Source organism: Quercus robur, chromosome 1, assembly GCF_932294415.1.
Source record: "Quercus robur chromosome 1, dhQueRobu3.1, whole genome shotgun sequence".
Classification (NCBI taxonomy): Eukaryota; Viridiplantae; Streptophyta; class Magnoliopsida; order Fagales; family Fagaceae; genus Quercus; species Quercus robur.
This window is the reverse complement of record NC_065534.1, coordinates 30061761-30076551: the sequence shown is the minus strand read 5'-3', so window position 1 is coordinate 30076551 and position 14791 is coordinate 30061761. Positions and strand designations below refer to the sequence as shown.

The window sequence follows — 14791 nt, the reverse complement described above, 5'->3', positions numbered from 1 at the left end:
CAGTGGTATTCAAACATTTCCCTTCTCTCTGCCCACCTATCCTTTGTTGAATTGTTTCAATAGACACACTCCTATCCTTGTAATTGATAAATTCTTCATCATCTAATCCTTCAAGCCCTAATGCATCATCTATGACATGAGCATCTAAGACAAACTCTTTACCCCTCACCCAGCAACTCAATTCATTGTCCTTTATCACAGCATTTGAGTAGAATTCCCTAATTAAGGGTTCACACACAACAGGGAAACCACCCAAAAGCTTTTCCCATCCCCTTCCTTCAAAACAACTGGGAATAAAAGTTTGCCTTAAATCCTCCAAATCCACAAATCTCTCTTGAATGATTCCTGCATTCAAGAAGTTATCCTTGTATCTCTCAAAGTGGTGGACTGACCTAAACAATCTAGAATCCATCTTAAGTCTTTTGTCAGCCTTCTTCGCAGTAGATTTCTTCTTCTGAGGTGAAGGTGCCATCTGTGAACAATCAGAAAAGGCCACAACAACATATAGCAATATATGTGCAGAACCAGTCAGAACCATGTAGTAAACAGAGAGAGATATCAACCAAACAAGTGAACTTCAAACACTTAAACAGCAAGCTATTTAGTTCAAACATATGGATAAACCAAGCCTAGGATAGGAAACACATGAACAACATGGTGAAACTATCCTGAAGGCAGATAAATGACATTGAGACAGATAATGGAAAATATGACACTCAAACAATATAATGATCCAAACAGAAGCTTCCCACAGATTAACACACTAAAACATGCAGATCTAGCACAGTAAAACTCACAACCTCAAACAGAACCAATAGAAATCACTCAACAGCTCAAAGATCAGATTAAAATAAAATAAACACTTAGCTAAGCACAAGATGAAGAGTAATAAGCATATGACAATCATTTAACACAAACTATAGCAATAGCATCCACAAGCTAAGCAAGAACAAGAAGCAGAGACCGAAACTCAAACCCATTTCAAAAACACAATCAAATGCGAAAAATCAAGGGTAAAAGCACAAAATCAAGTAGAAAAGAGGGTAAAACAGAAAACCCATACCTGTAACTTGACGATTTTGAGCTAAAAGAGTGCAACACAAGAGATTGGAAAAGGGAGCACGGAGTGTTTGGGAGGGAGAGTGTTTAGAGAGAAGATGAACAGTCACAAAAATTCGAGGGAAAAACTGAAAAAGTTTAAAAACTGCTCCTGTTTCTGCAAAACACGCGATTTTCGCGACTGGATTAAGTCGCCACACAGTCGCCAGATCAAGCCGCCAAAGCACTTAAGAACAAAATTTTGAAAAATTTTTCTAAGTGTTTTTCGCGACTGGAAGGTCTACCCGCGAGTGAGTCGCGAGATGAGCCGCGAAAATCTCTGAGTGAATCTCGCGACTGGACCTTCCACTCGCGAACAAGTCGCCAAAACTGACCAGCGAAGATGCGACTGAGGCTCGCGACTTGACATACCCGCGACTGAGCCGCCAAAACAGGGCAAAACTGTATTTTTGAAATTTTCAGATTTTTCCAACAAAACACTTTCCAAAAACACCTAAAACACTCAAAAATCTTTTTGTGCTTGAATTAACAAAGATTGAGCATGTGAAAACACATTTTATCAAGTACAATCACACAAATGAATATGGCATTTATCGAACAAAAACTTGTGTGTTGTGTGTGGATATCAACAATGAGATAGTCCTTTGTCTAATGTGAAGCTTCAATGATCAATTCAACCAAGGCATACACAATTAGCACTAGATCATGTGACCAATCTCAATTATAGAAATATGAATATATGACCTCCCACATAACTTGATAACATAACTTGGAGCTTTTCATTTTGCTCCACTTTCAGCCATAACATTTGATCTTTTGAGGCAATCATCTCTCATTGTGAGAGGTATAGACAACATTTTTCTTTGAAGAACAGGCCTTTGGCCTTTTTGAAAGAAATTTCACTTTTAATATAAGGTCGCTTACCCTTTTTCCTAGTCAAATACTAGAATGTGCGACAGGCTTTTGCAGCTCAATATCTCTTTTCATTTGGAGATTTACATTTTGTGAGCTCTTTTTAGCAAAAAAAAATAAAAAGTGGGAAGAGATATAGACACAAGTCTATGCATGTTTCAAGATCAACATAACCATTCACTAATCATTCATGACAAGTTTGAAGATCTATTTACAACAATCACATAGATTTCAAGATTTTTCCCATAGTGATATGAGTGCATGAAAACAAGCAATGCTCGAAAATGCACAAAGCCATTAGCACAAAGGTACAAGGCAAAACGAGTTTTAAGACAAAAACTCAACAAAGTCAATCAAGTTTTTTTGATTTTCAAATTTTTATGTAATTTTTGGATTTTTGACTCAAGAAACAAAAAGATTGATAAAACACAATTAAGAAATATTCACAAACAAACAACCAAAATCAAAAACAACAAGCATACCAAACAAACATAGTCACAAAGCATAGGAAGTATTAATGCATGGACATGTTGTAATGCTTATGCATGAGTACCCCCTTTTCACCCACACGTCACTTGCGTTTGGGGTGATTTCCTTAAAGGATTGGGTACGGGAGTTAGGGCTTTCAAACCTTCGTGAGAAGCTTTCCAAGCAGTTGGTAAATGCACCAATCATCTTCATCACGTTCATCATTCCGGGATCTCCATTTTGCTCTCTATGTTGATCCCCTGCCCAAGTTCTCCTATCAATTCTGGGTCCTCCTGACCTTTGAGGAGTTGCACTGCTCTTTGCTCTCAGCTTTTGGCAATTTGGTCGAGTGTGCCCTTGAAGTCCACAATAATGGCACACATACATTCCTCTAGGTCCTCTTTGTGGTCGAGGACGTGACTTGGCACGAGATTCAGACCTGCCCACATACTGATTACGATGATTCAGCATCCGTTGGTCCACCACATTCTTCTTCTCCTCCACCTCGAGCTTCACACCAATAGGGTCAGCTGCAACTGGATCTTTGGCTTTGACAAACTTCACTTCTTTGGTGACATTTCCAGTTGAACTACTTCCTCCGCTATATCCCAGTCCGGATTTGTCTGAGAAGCTCTTTTGAGAAGATATAACATCGTCAAGCTTCTTGGTGGTGACCCTCTCTATTTTTGCATTTGCTTGAACAACCTCACTTTCAAGAAATCTCACTTTAGTGTAAGCTTCGGAGAGCTCACCATTCAAAGTTTCAATCTCGCATTTGGCCTCCCTATACCGGATTAGGAGACTTTTGTAGTCCTCCTCAGCCTTCTTCATCTTTCTCACAGCAGCCTTGGCCACCCTTGTGTATTCACCAGATTTCTCCAAAAGTGAGTTGTAATTTTCTTGAAGAGTAGCTGTGCTTTCTTCTTCTTCAGCTTCTGATTCTTCAACAATTCCTAGTGAGTCATCCTCACTATGTTCTCCAAGGTCTTGAACAAGCAAATTCAATTCATCCGAAGACTCAACATGAGCAATCGTCATGAAAGCTGAGTAGTTCCCTTCTCCATCACAGCTCTCTTCAGATTCTGAGTTGGACGAGTCTGAATCACTCAAGGTTGTGGCATACACCTTGCCTTTCGATTTCAAGTAATTAGGACATTCCTTCTTGAAGTGTCCATGCCCGTTGCATTCAAAACAAGTGACACCTTGTGTGGAATGGGATTCTTTTCCATCTTTCCTGTTGAAATCCCTCTTCTCCCTTCCAGAATTTTGGAATTTTCTCTTATCATCAAATTTTCCATTGTTTTTGAATTTCAAAAACTTCTTGAAATTTTTAACAAGATAGGCTACATCCTTGTCCACCATATCTTCTCCTGATGAGCCTTGATCTTCCACCTTCTCATTAACAGTCTTTAGAGCAAGGGATTTACCCTTCCGTTGATTTGGCAGCGACATCTCATAGGTCTGTAGAGATCCAACCAGCTCCTGTACCTTGATGTCGTCAAGATTCTTGCTCTCTTCAATGGCTGTCACTTTAGCACGGAAGCTTTCCGGCAATGATCGAAGGATCTTCCTTACAATCTTAGAGTCCTCCATCTTCTCCCCCAAGTTAAACTTACTGACAACCACTTCATTTAACTTCCCATAGAACGAGTCGAAAGACTCATCCTCACTCATCTTGAGCTCCTCAAACCGAGTGGTCAGCATTTGTAACTTGGTATCTTTTACTTTCTTCGTGCCTTCATAAGTTGTTTCCAGAATCTCCCATGCATCTTTGGCAATGGTAATGTGAGAAATCCTGTGAAATTCATCTGGAGACACACCACAGAAAATAGCATTTAGTGCTTTACTGTTAGCATTAGATGCAGCAAGTGCTGCCTTATCCCATGTGGATTTGGCTGCCTCAGGTTTGGTCCAACCAATCTCAACAGCATCCCACACGGATTCATCAATAGAGCATAGAAAAGCTCTCATACGAACCTTCCAAAACGCATAATTACTTCCATAAAAATATGGAGGTGCATTAAGGGATTAAGACCTATCCATCTCAAAAAGAAAGGGAGTCAAGGATCACACAATGGTAATAAAACCAAACAGATGTGTACCCGCTCTGATACCAATTGAAAGTTCAAAAACGTGTACAAAAACACTTTTGAACGTTTAGACCCCCAAAAACCAATTTAATCAACACACGCAATATGTTAAACAACTAGTGTGCGGAAACTTAACATATGCTATAACATGGAATTGATTAAACAACTATCTAAGCCACAACAAAATAAACCACAGCAGATAATGTAAAGGCAGAGATAGAGAGGAAGGAAGATGCAAACACAGCGATAACACCAGATATGTTATCGAAGAGGAAACCGAAGACCTCGGCGAAAAACCTCTCCGCCGCCCTCCAAGCGGTAATCAATCCACTAGAAAATACAGTTGGGATACAAGGACAGCAATAGACCCTCCAAGCCTAATCTACCCAATGCACCTAAGCCCTCCAAGCTTCTTGCTCCAACGAGGTTGCGCCGAACCTTTTTCTTTTCTAGCTTTCCGGATTCCGCTACTACACCGTAGCATCAACCAATGAATATTGGCTCCTTCCTAACTGCTTCCCAGAACTCCAAACGTCTGTCTCACAGAGATGATAATGGTGAGAACCAGGTTTGGTATAATGCCTCTTAAGGATTTGACAATGGAGAGGAAGAAAGTGAGGGATTTTGATGAGACTCTAAGGTAGAGATTGTGGGTGAAACAATCTGGTTTTTCTTTAGGGTTTCTCTCTCAAAATTCTCTCTGGAAGCTCTCTTTCAATCGTGGGTTAAAAGGGTATTTATACTGGAGTGAAGAGGAATGCGAAACGTCAGGTTTTTCCAAAACTGGGGTGGCTCGCGGCTTGACCAAGTCGCGAGATCCAGTCGCGAGTTAACCGTATGGCCAGTTGTCCTGTAGTGCTCCAGCTAGCATGACTGTTCATCTTCCAGCATGCTTGGCACGTGTGCATCTTCTGGCGGGTTGAAGCCGCGAGTCCACCCGCGAGTCCCAGCCGCGACACTCTGTTTTCTTGCACACTCTTGAGCAATCTTCACACTATCTCACTCACTACCCTTACAACAATCCCACCTAAATACAGGGTTACTAAATGCTGAATTACAAGCAAATTTGGCACGGAATAAAGCCAATTAGATGGTTGAATAAATTCAACCTTACAGAGATGTTAGCAAATTTAAATACAAAAGAGTTAAATATTAATTTTACATCTAAAAAACGTAAGAAGATTGGGTTTTAAATAAAAAATTACTCCATGAAATATATATATATATATATTTACGTAGTGTATATTTACAAAACCATATTTATGCAGTATTTAAGAAGGCATCATCCATAAATCAATCAAATGTTTATTTTTTAAATTATTTAGTCATAGACCCATCTTGCATGGGAACATGTGTTTGTTTTTTTTGGTAATGAGATATAAGATATAATTTTTTTTATGAAAATTTTTTAGAGCATAATATATTAAGATTTGCCATTTTGAAAAAGTAAACTCATTTAGTCAAAGAGGTGTTACAACACTCAACTTTTTTCTCTTATGATTTCCCCTTGTTTATCATTCTCTCTCTTTCTCTCTCCAAATGCAACATTTTTTTTTTTTTTTTTTGGATCTTTCTATTAATTACTTTAACATTTTTTTTTATAGAGTTTTAACGTATGTTGTCCGTTTCTAATGATTGTGTTTAGTAGCGATGCCAGAAACTTTTTGTAGGGGGGCCAAGCTAAATGTAACAAAATTCTTAAAGTTTATTTATATATATATATATATATATATATTAATTTAAATGGAAAACCCCAAACAAGTAATTTATGCCATAAAAATTAAAAACGAATCATTTATAAATTATAAAGGAGCCATTCAAGTTTTTTTTTTTTTTTTTTGTTGTTGATAATTTTGATAGTTAGAATGGGAAAAGAAAGATTCAAGCTCTAGATGTAATGGACACATCAAGAAATACCAACCAAATAAAGTTTGAAGTAAGATAATAATACAAAATTTAAATACATCACTCAGTATATACAACTCTATATTATTTTATATATATATATATATATATATATAATTTAAGTTATAAACTCAACCATACCATTTTTATATATAACATAATAATATATTATAAAAAAATACACAAACATCAATTCACCTTTCGCCACATTTTTTAAGTGTTGTACAGCACATAAAAAGTTACTTTCTTTTTAACCACACATTTAGCTTGTAGCTTTTGCTCAAGTCTCAGAGCTCAAATCCTGGCTTGGAATGGGCGAGCCAATAAAGAAGCCTCTATCACACCCAGCCAACTAGAACCAAGTCAATGTTCTAGCACTTTCATGCCTCCACTGTAAGATTCTTTAAAAAACCTTCTCCTCTCTCACCGTGGGTGTGTTAAAAATACTTAGTATTCTTCCAAAAAAAAAAAAAAAAAAAAAAAAAAAGCTAGTAGCTTTACTATATCTTCCCCCCACACATAACTTACAATAAAAAAGAATGACAGTACATAATAGCAAAAACAGAGAGAGATACTAATGGTTGCCTTTGGAATTAATTGGAGCAGGAGCCTGGAGTCGAGGAAACGACATTCGTGGATGCACACAACATAATTGTATGTGTGGGGATGTAAAATATATTCCCTGAGGAGTTTTGCACAGATTCTCACTTGTACTATTTAAACAACATACATATAAGAAAACAAAAAGGGAAAAAACACTCCATAATGGGAAACTCAAGCAATTGATCTCTCTAAACTCATGTATTACAACTTCAAGTTAGTTATTATAATAGATAACTCTCACGTTCCCGTGGTGTTATCTTTACTCTCTATCTCTCTCCCTGGTAGATTTTTCTTATCTCTGTTTTTTTCTCCACTTTTTTTCCGATCTTTCCTCTTTTACTTCTCTCCTCCTTTTATAGCTACAATCCTTGTTCTTATCACTACAGCTGTCTTGTTGCCTGCCAGAGCCTCAGGGATATGTCCTTCAACTTTATTGGATTCCTCCCCTCCCTTATTCTCACTTGTACTATTTAAACAACATACATATAAGAAAACAAAAAGGGAAAAAACACTCCATAATGGGAAACTCAAGCAATTGATCTCTCTAAACTCATGTATTACAACTTCAAGTTAGTTATTATAATAGATAACTCTCACGTTCCCGTGGTGTTATCTTTACTCTCTATCTCTCTCCCTGGTAGATTTTTCTTATCTCTGTTTGTTTCTCCACTTTTTTTCCGATCTTTCCTCTTTTACTTCTCTCCTCCTTTTATAGCTACAATCCTTGTTCTTATCACTACAACTGTCTTGTTGCCTGCCAGAGCCTCAGGGATATGTCCTTCAACTTTATTGGATTCCTCCCCTCCCTTATTCTCACTTGTACTATTTAAACAACATACATATAAGAAAACAAAAAGGGAAAAAACACTCCATAATGGGAAACTCAAGCAATTGATCTCTCTAAACTCATGTATTACAACTTCAAGTTAGTTATTATAATAGATAACTCTCACGTTCCCGTGGTGTTATCTTTACTCTCTATCTCTCTCCCTGGTAGATTTTTCTTATCTCTGTTTCTTTCTCCACTTTTTTTCCGATCTTTCCTCTTTTACTTCTCTCCTCCTTTTATAGCTACAATCCTTGTTCTTATCACTACAGCTGTCCTGTTGCCTGCCAGAGCCTCAGGGATATGTCCTTCAACTTTATTGGATTCCTCCCCTCCCTTATCCTAGAACTCTAACTTTTGGGGGTTGTTGGTACTGTTCAGGCTATCTCACCTGTATTTAATGCAGCAGAGGTGAGGTAAGAGCCCTATCATTAATGCAGAGGTAAAGATCTTTAACCTTCTTGCATGTTTCAGAACTTTCCCGTGGTTCTAGGAATATCCTGGAAATCATGCGTGGATCACCTATGCACCGTACCTCAGATAAGGTGGCACCTTACCATCTCCACAGGAACTAATCTTTTGTGTGACTCATTTTTTCTGTGGTACTTAGGATGACCTAGCTTTCCTCCTTTCAAGGTTTATTACCCATTGAGCCTTCCTTTCAAAACATATGTCAGGCCCAATTCTTTCTTGTGGCCTAATTACTTCTTGGGTTGGTTTGTCCGAGAGGTGACTGTTCCATTTCCCACAGTATGTGATGATTTTTAGACCCCTTAAAAACACAATTGGATTAACCTAGGTAATTAGCCAAGTTGTTACTTAGTCCAAATTCCAAATCTAGGTTATCACAATCAAACAATCATATCTTGCAAAGCAGCGAAAATATAAATAACACAATGATATGATCACCCAGGAAACCAAACTGGTAAAAACTTGAGGAGGATTTAACCTAGCTATCCTCAAGGTAAACCTGAATCCACTATGAAAGAATCGAAGTTGTTCAACAAGACTTAGACCACTAACATCCTATTGCTACCCACCAGAAGAAACTTACTGACATGACCACGTGCAAGCTCTGAAACCACAGACTTCTTCATTATTGGATTCTCCAGCAAGTACAAGGACACCTGCTTGTGTTTCTTTAAGTTTTTATGGCAGCAACTGAATGATCGTCAAGTTCTTGAACGAATCTCCTTCTTGATAATCCTAAGCTTGTGTAAAGGAAAGCTCCTCATAGATCTCACAAGAGATTTACACAAACAGCAATATGAGCAATACTAAAATGTGGCTAGGGTTTGCCTTATACACCTAGGGCAAAAATACAAAACCCTAAACATTTTAAATAAACTAGGGCTAAGTTGCAATTCTGCAGAAAACGCATTCTGCTTGAATTTCGATTGATCGAGCTTAAGCTTCGATCGATCGAACCAGGCCGAAATGCTATAATAAATCTGCATCAACTTAAATCCAACTTTATATAAATGAACCAACTTTGAGCAAGTCTAAACATGACTAAACATTTTGTTTTGATTATGGCTTGCCAACAATACACATTAGAGTTCTAAATACATAAGATCCTAAGTCTTTAGAACCTAACAGTATGATATAGATTTGTTTTGCTTTTTGTTTTTTGTTTTTGGATTTGGAATATGTTAAAAGGAGATTTGGGGCTTTGCTAATATTTGGAAAGCTATGGGTTGAGGAATGGGCCAATGGAGATTTTTTTTTTTTTTTTTTTGTTAGGCTTTTTGTACCAGATTCATTCTTTTTTTACCAATTTAATTTGAAAAGTGTTATGTCCACAATATTTTCACATTACTTTCACAATATTTTACATTTATTGGACTAGTTCAAAAATTTTAGATGCCAATTTTAAATTTTGAGAGTCAATTTTAAAATTTGGAGGGGTCGGTAAATAAATTTACATGTAATTTTAGTAATTTATAAATTTTCTTTTACTAGCTCTAATGGAGAATTCAAAAGGCTAGGGGAAGCCATGACCCCCCCCCCCCCCCCCTAGCCCCAACGTGGCTCCGCCCTTGATTGTGCTTTTATCATTTGACTAAGATACTAATAAGTTTTTAGTATATGCAGAGGATTGAACCTTAGATCTCTTATTCCACTATTTTTATCTTAGTCACTCTTTCTTTGCATATTCTGGGTTTTTTTTTTTTTTTTTTTTTTTGGTTTATATATATATATATATATATATATTTTTTTTTTTTCCCTTACATATGTCATATATTTCTAACTTGAGTCATACTCGGTTATGTTTTCCTAGATTTTCTTCCGCACAACTGAATTTTCTAAGCTTTAAATTTATTATTTTGATCTCAAATCCCCAAATCCAAAATAAGTAAATATAACCCAAACTAAAATCAAACTAAAGTTATAAGAGGGAGAGAGAGGATTTGTGATGAGGAATTAAGAAACACAACAGCAAAATGCATCAACCTAAAGAAGAACTATCAAAAACATTAAAACTAATCAACCCAAAGTAGAGTTGTAAGAAAGAATAAACAAAAAAACCATAAGAAAGGAGAACATAAAAAAGAAAAATAGTAATTAACTTCTTTTTTTGTTGATAAAGCATGTATTGAATGGGAGAGAGGTGCACAGAAAAGGAGCTATACCTGATGCTAGATTGGAAGGTAACTATGTGGTGGAGGAAAGGGCATTGGACTTGAAAAATGCCAGTAGCTAGGCCTAGCATGAGACAAGCGATGCAATTTTATGGATAGCAATGCTGATATGCCGGAATTACCACAATGGCAATGCTTATTTTAGTAACTTTACAAGTGTTCAAGCATCTAAGATCTTATTGCCAATTCTTTCAGCATTTGGCAAGGGTTCTATGCCTTCCTTCCTACCATTGATTCAATCCTCAAAAGTGGTAATTGAATTACTAGCATTTCATACTATGGGTAGATTAGATCATGGATCAATGCTTGGGATCAAATTACTGTTAGGTCCCAAATAATATTATCACAAATATTAGCAATCCAAAATAGCAATCACACACAAGAACACAAATATTTACGTGGAAAACCCTTTCTCTTTGAAGGGAAAAACCACGGGACAAACTCCGAATAATTTCACTATTATCAAATCAATTAGAATAATTCTTGTGTATGCCTCATGGCTAAAGAAAAAAATCTCTCTTATTTTTCTTTACTCTCACACACACAAATTATCTTTCTCAAAGACAACAATCCTTTTTCTTTTCTTTTTCACTATGCGGCACCCACCCTTTTTTTAATTGTGCGGCACACTTCTTTTCTTCTTTTCACTATCTCTCTCTCTCTCTCTCTCTCTCTCTCTCTCTCTCTCTCCATATATATATATATGTGAAACACACGTCCCAAGCTTTATATAAAAGCTCCTGCCACCGCCTGCCACTCTCCGAATTACATTAGGAATAGAAGTTTTATTCATGTAGACCACTTGCAATAGAAATCTAAGTGGGCTGGACTATGGTGCATGTGCACCCAACAATCTCCCCTTCCAACCCACCAATGGGAGGAGATCTTCATTCTATCTCTTCAATTCAATTTTTAGTTAAGCCAACACAAGGCTTGATCTTCTTCATTATCTTCACCAATATTGAGAACACCTCATCAATGTCAATCCCTTTCATTCTCAAATAATTAATCTCATCTTGGATATCCTTAATCCAATCTCTTGGCTCCCCCTCATCAAAAGCCCAATTATTCTCAAAGCTAACAGTTTGATGTTCTCCAGTAGTCCTCTTCTCATGAGGTTCAGCAATCTCTAGTGGAGGATATTGCTCTCCCTGCTCAAGCCCTCTAGGATCTTTCACTTCATCGTCATCCCATGTAGCCTTAGCATCTTCATATTCTTCATCATCTACCACTTCCTCTTCTGAAGCACTATTAGGCAATGAGAATTTCACCATCTTTGGAGTTTTCTCAAAATTTTTAATCTCATTGAACTTCTTCTTACAGGTCTTCACATGAGTCTTGTACAAACCGCAACATGCATGTCCTCTTGTAACAAACAATGGCCCCTTAGTAAGTTTCCACCTTCCATTACCAAGGTAGTTACAATAACCTACTTGATCCATGGCCAATGTAGAAAACACATTCATCCTTAAATCTAGAACATGTCGCACATCCTTCAACATCATAGTGCTACCAACACTAGTTTCAATGCACACATCACCAATTCCCACAATTTTTGAGTAACTAGAATTACCCATTTTCACTGTACCAAAGTCTCCTGCTTTGTATGTGGTAAACAACCCTTTCGTAGGGATAATATGGTGGGGGGCTGCAGAATCAACAACCCACTCAACATCATTGTTAGCAACATGCTCACACTTTTGTTCTTCAATAGAGAGCACCATAACATCCTCATTAATCGCAACAGCTGTAGTATTTTTCTCACTATCATTTTTTTTCATATTTTCCTTTATTTTGTTCCTTATTCCAATGCCAACAATCTCTTCTTAAGTGACCCTTTTTCCCACAATGGAAGTATTCTCTAGTTTCCTTGAACTGAGATCTATCTCTTGATTGTGACCTACCATTGAATTTCCAATCATTAGGTCTTCTGCTTCTACCTCTACTCTTGTTCTCCGTGACAAAAGCTTGATCTTGTGCATTGTCTATATTTGCATCTCTCCTGCGAACCTCTTCACTTAAAATAAAATCTCGAATATCATCATATTTGAGTTTGCTTTTCCCTGCATAATTAATCACCACCATTCTCATGGCTTCCCAACTGTTTGGTAAAGAAGCCAAAAGTATCAATGCACGAACCTCATCATCAAATTCAATTCCCACTGTGGATAAATGATTTGTGATTGTACTGAACTCATTCAAATGTTGCGCTACAGAAGTGCTTTCTGCCTTCTTCAGATTAAATAACTTCTTCATCAGATACCCCTTGTTGTTAGCCGACGGCTTTTCATACATGCTAGACAAAGCCTTCATCAAATCCACTGTGGTGTTTTCTTTCACAACATTGTGCGCAATTGATCTTGACAGAGTTAATCAAATAACTCCCAATACCTAAATATCAAAAAGGTTCTAGTCTTCATCCTTCATAGATTTAGGTTTTGTCCCTACAAGAGGTAGATGCAATTTATTCCCATAGAGATAATCTTCAATCTGCATCCTCCAATACGCAAAGTCTATTCCATCAAATTTCTCAATTCCTAAACCCTTGCCTTCTTCTCCGGCCATTGCTTCCACTCTAACCTTAGCTTTGATACCACTTGTTGGGTCCCAAATAATATTATCACAAATATTGGCAATCCAAAATAGCAATCACACACAAGAACACAAATATTTACGTGGAAAACTCTTTCTCTCTAAAGGAAAAAACCATGGGACAAACTCCGAATAATTTCACTATTATCAAATCAATTACAATAATTCTTGTGTATGCCTCACGGCTAAAGAAAAAAAAATCTCTTATTTTTCTTTGCTCTCAGGCACACAAGTTATCTTTCTCAAAGGCGACAATCCTTTTTCTTTTCTTTTTCACTATGCAGCACCCACCTTTTTTTTCACTGTGCGGCACACTTCTTTTCTTCTTTTCACTATGTCTATATATATATGTGAAACATACGTCCCAAGCTTTATATAAAAGCTCCTGCCACTCTCCTAATTACATTAGGAATAGAGGTTTTATTCATGTAGACCACTTCACCTATTTCCCCTTGCAATAGAAGTCTAAGTGGGCTAGACTATGGTGCATGTGCACCCAACAATTACATCAATACTATATACACAACAAATTTCACTTTTTTTTTTTTTTTTACACAATTTGTTGAGTAGGTAGATTGTGATTGGTGCAATATCACTTTAATTGGAACCACCGTTGACATCACTTTTATTATAGATCAATCATAATCAATTATCTTAACACGTTTGAAAAATATTGTAAAATTTGTTATGCCATTACACATATTGATCAAATTAACCAGTGACAGACAAAAAGCTTAGAGATTGCTGCTTGGGTTGTGTAGAGAAGGGGGGGGGGGGGGGAGGGGAAAGGAACTTGCGAAGAATATGATTTATACTGTTTCTTTCTCTTAATTTTGAAATTGATATTAGGTAGGTAGTAGTCTACTGAAGCTTAGTATAACAATAAAATTAATTTCATTGTTACAAGCTTTATAGTTTATAGATCAATATTTATGTTGTGTATTGCAGAAACTAGTTCAATCTTCTTCGTTTATTTTATTTTAATTTTTTGTTAAATTGGGTGGCTCATCCAAAACTTTTAATATACTGACAACCTACAGCCAATAATCACTATGTATGAAAATCAAGGGAGTCAATCTCGTACCGGAGACTGTACCAGTTTGACCAGTGGAATGATATATTTTGGTACCAGTCAATACCGGTGTACCGTTTCGGGTTTACCATTATTTTTTATATTTATAAATATATATTATAATAAATATAAAAATTTATCATAAAATATTATCTCAATTCAAAACAAATTATTCATGGTTTTAGACTTTAACATCAATCAAAAGAAAAAAAAAACACACACACACAATATAAAAAATAGAAAGCTTAATTATTCATTGCATGCTAAGAAAATAAATAATACTAATAAGTTAATGCAAGTAAATTACCATTCTACCCTTACAAAAATTCAAAAATTACAAAACTAAAAAAAAAAAAAAAAAAACTTTTTACTAGCCGATATTTAAACAGGTACGAAACGTTGGTGTTTCGATACCGGTATATGTACTGGTACGGTACATACCAGCCGATACCAGTACGGTATCGACTACCTTGATGAAAATTATTATTTGCTTGCACAAAAAAATGTCTGTATGGTTATAATGAGTTGTAGTCATGTAAGGGCTGTTAAAATAAAAAGAAAAAAAAAAGTTTTATAAAGAGAAGGAGAGAGCGGAAACAAGGGTTTATGTGATTTGGCTTGA

At 36.5% G+C, this 14791-nt stretch overlaps 1 protein-coding gene and 1 long non-coding RNA gene across 3 annotated transcripts in view; one reads left to right on the top strand and one right to left on the bottom strand.

The window, feature by feature from the left end:
- LOC126728952 (L-type lectin-domain containing receptor kinase SIT2-like) overlaps positions 1 to 14791 on the top strand; it is a 111965-nt gene that overhangs the window by 83010 nt on the left and 14164 nt on the right. The gene's annotated exons all lie outside the window — the stretch shown is intronic.
- Positions 1 to 14791, bottom strand: part of LOC126729095 (uncharacterized) — an 82237-nt gene that overhangs the window by 59167 nt on the left and 8279 nt on the right. The window lies entirely within an intron of this gene.